This window comes from Triticum urartu, chromosome 3A, assembly GCF_056163025.1.
Source record: "Triticum urartu cultivar PI428250 chromosome 3A, HENAU_Tu73, whole genome shotgun sequence".
Taxonomy (NCBI): domain Eukaryota; kingdom Viridiplantae; phylum Streptophyta; class Magnoliopsida; order Poales; family Poaceae; genus Triticum; species Triticum urartu.
In genome coordinates this window covers 560318775-560322352 of record NC_141875.1, presented here as the reverse complement: position 1 = coordinate 560322352, position 3578 = coordinate 560318775, and positions in this window count along the sequence as shown.

Sequence of the window (3578 nt, the reverse complement as noted above, 5' to 3'; positions counted from 1 at the left end):
GAGCTAGTTCAACTCTAGTGTAAAACTATTTGAACTAGACTGTAGAGCTAGTTCAACTCTAGTGTAAAATTGTTTGAACTAACTTGTAGAGCTAGTTTAACTCTAGTGTAAAATTATTTGTACTAGGTTATAGAGCTAGTTCAAATCAAGTGTAAAATTATTCAAACTACCTTGTAGAGCTAGTTCAAGACTAGTGTAAAATGATTTGAACTAGCCTGTAGAGCTAGTTCAAATTTAGTGTAATATTATTTGAACTTGCTTGTAGAGCTAGTTCAACTCTAGTGTAAAATTATTTGTACTAGGTTATAGAGCTAGGTCAACTCTAGTGTAAAATTATTTGAACTAGCCTGTAGAGCTTGTTCAACTCTAGTGTAAAAAATTTTGAACTAGCTTGTAGAGCTAGTTCAACAGTAGTGTAAAATCATTTGTACTAGGTTATAGAGCTAGTTCAACTGTAGTGTAAAATTATTTGTACTAGGTTATAGAGCTAGTTCAACTCAAGTGTAAAATTATTTGACCCAGCATGTAGGGCTAGTTCAACTCTAGTGTAAAATTATTTGTACTAGGTTACAGAGCTAGTTCAAATCTAGTGTAAAATTATTTAAACTAGCTTGTAGAGGTAGTTCAAGATTAGTGTAAAACTATTTGAACTAGCCTGTAGAGGTAGTTCAACTTTAGTGTAAAATTATTGAACTAGCTTGTAGAGCTAGTTCAACTCTAATGTAAAATTATTTGTACTAGGTTATAAAGCTAGTTCAACTCTAGTGTAAAATTATTTCAAGTAGGTTGTAGAGCTAGTTCAACTCTAGTGTAAAATTATTTGAACTAGGTTGTAGAGCTAGTTCAACTCTAGAGTAAAATTATTTGAACTAGCTTGTAGAGCTAGTTCAACTCTAGTGTAAAATTATTAAAACTAGCTTGTAGAGCTAGTTCAACTCTAGTGTAAAATTATTAAAACTAGCTTGTAGAACTAGTTCAACTCTAGTGTAAAATTATTTGAACTAGCCTATAGAACTAGTTCAACTCCAGTGTAAAATTATTTGAACATGCCTATAGAGCTAGTTCTACTCTAGTATAAAATTATTTGTACTAGGTTATAAAGCTAGTTCAACTCTAGTATAAAATTATTTATACTAGGTCATAGAGCTACTTCAACTCTATTGTAAAATTCTTTGTACTAGGTTATAGAGCTAGTTCAACTCTAGTGTAAAATTATTTGTACTAGGTTATAGAGCTAGTTCAACTCAAGTGTAAAATTATTTGACCTAGCTTGTAGAGCTAGTTCAACTCTAGTGTAAAATTATTTGTACTAGGTAACAGAGCTAGTTCAAATCTAGTATAAATTATTTGAACTAGCTTGTAGAGCTAGTTCAACTATAGTGTAAAATAATTTGTACTAGGTTATAAAGCTAGTTCAACTCTATGTAAAATTATTTCAACTAGCTTGTAGAGCTAGTTCAACTCTAGTGTAAAATTACTTGAACTAGCCTGTAGAGCTAGTTCAACTCTAGTGTAAAATTATTTAAACCAGCTTGTAGAACTAGTTCAACTCTAGTGTAAAATTATTTGAACTAGCCTGTAGAACTAGTTCAACTCTAGAGTAAAATTATTTGAACTAGCTTGTAGAACTAGTTCAACTCTAGTGTAAAATTATTTGAACTAGCCTATAGAGCTAGTTCAACTCTAGTGTAAAATTATGAAAACTAGCTTGTAGAACAAGTTCAACTCTAGTGTAAAATTATTTGAACTAGCCTATAGAACTAGTTCAACTCTAGTGTAAAATTATATGAACTAGCTTATAGAACTAGTTCAACTCTAGTGTAAAATTATTTGAACTAGCCTATAGAGCTAGTTCAACTCTAGTGTAAAATTATTTTAACTAGGTCATAGAGCTAGTTCAACTCTAGTATAAAATTATTTGTACTAGGTTATAGAGCTAGTTCTACTCGAGTATAAAATTATTTGTACTAGGTCATAGAGCTACTTCAACTCTAGTATAAAATTATTTGTACTAGGTTATAGAGCTAGTTCAACTCTAGTGTAAAATTATTTGACCTAGCTTGTTGAGCTAGTTCAACTCTAGTATAAAAATATTTGAACTAGCCTATAGAGCTTGTTCAACTCTAGTGTAAAATTGTTTGAACTAGCCTATAGAGCTAGTTCAACTCCAGTATAAAATCATTTGTACTAGGTCATAGAGCTAGTTCAACTCTAGTGTAAAATTATATGTACTAGGTTATGCAGCTAGTTCAACTCTAGTTTAAAATTATTTGTACTAGGTTATAAAGCTAGTTCAACTCTAGTGTAAAACTATTTGAATTAGACTGTAGAGCTAATTCGACACTAGTGTAAAATTATTCGAACTAACTTGTAGAGCTAGTTTAACTCTAGTGTAAAATTATTTTAACTAGGTCATAGAGCTAGTTCAACTCTAGTATAAAATTATTTGTACTAGGTTATAGAGCTAGTTCTACTCGAGTATAAAATTATTTGTACTAGGTCATAGAGCTACTTCAACTCTAGTATAAAATTATTTGTACTAGGTTATAGAGCTAGTTCAACTCTAGTGTAAAATTATTTGACCTAGCTTGTTGATCTAGTTCAACTCTAGTATAAAAATATTTGAACTAGCCTATAGATCTTGTTCAACTCTAGTGTAAAATTATTTGACCTAGCCTATAGAGCTAGTTCAACTCCAGTATAAAATCATTTGTACTAGGTCATAGAGCTAGTTCAACTCTAGTGTAAAATTATATGTACTAGGTTATGCAGCTAGTTCAACTCTAGTTTAAAATTATTTGTACTAGGTTATAAAGCTAGTTCAACTCTAGTGTAAAACTATTTAAATTAGACTGTAGAGCTAGTTCGACACTAGTGTAAAATTATTTGAACTAACTTGTAGAGCTAGTTTAACTCTAGTGTAAAATTAGTTGTAGTAGTTTATAGAGCTAGTTTAATAGTAGTGTAAAACTATTTGAACTAGCCTATAGACCTAGTTCAAATCTAGTGTAAAATTATTTGAACTAGCCTGTAGAGCTAGTTCAACTCTAGTGTAAAATTATTTGAACTAGCTTGTAGAGCTAGTTCAACTTTATTGTAAAATTATTTGAACTAGCTTGTAGAGCTAGTTCAACTCTAGTGTAAAATTATTTGAACTAGCCTATAGAGCTAGTTTAACTCTAGTGTAAAATTATTTGTACTAGGTCAAAGAGCAATTTCAACTCTAGTGTAAAATTATTTATACTAGGTGATAGAGCTATTTCAACTCTAGTGTAAAATTATTTGTACTAGGTTATGGAGCTAGTTCAACTCTAGTGTAAAATTATTTGAACTATCTTGTAGGGCTAGTTCAACAGTAGTGTAGAATCATTTGTACTAGGTTATAGAGCTAGTTCAACTCTAGTGTAAACTTATTTGTACTAGGTTATAGAGCTAGTTCAACTCAAGTGTAAAATTATTTGAACTAGCCAGTAGAGCTAGTTCAACTCTAGTGTAAAATTATTTGATCTAGCTTGTAGAGCTAGTTCAACTTAAGTGTAAAATTATTTGAACTAGCTTGTAGAGCTAGTTCAACTCTA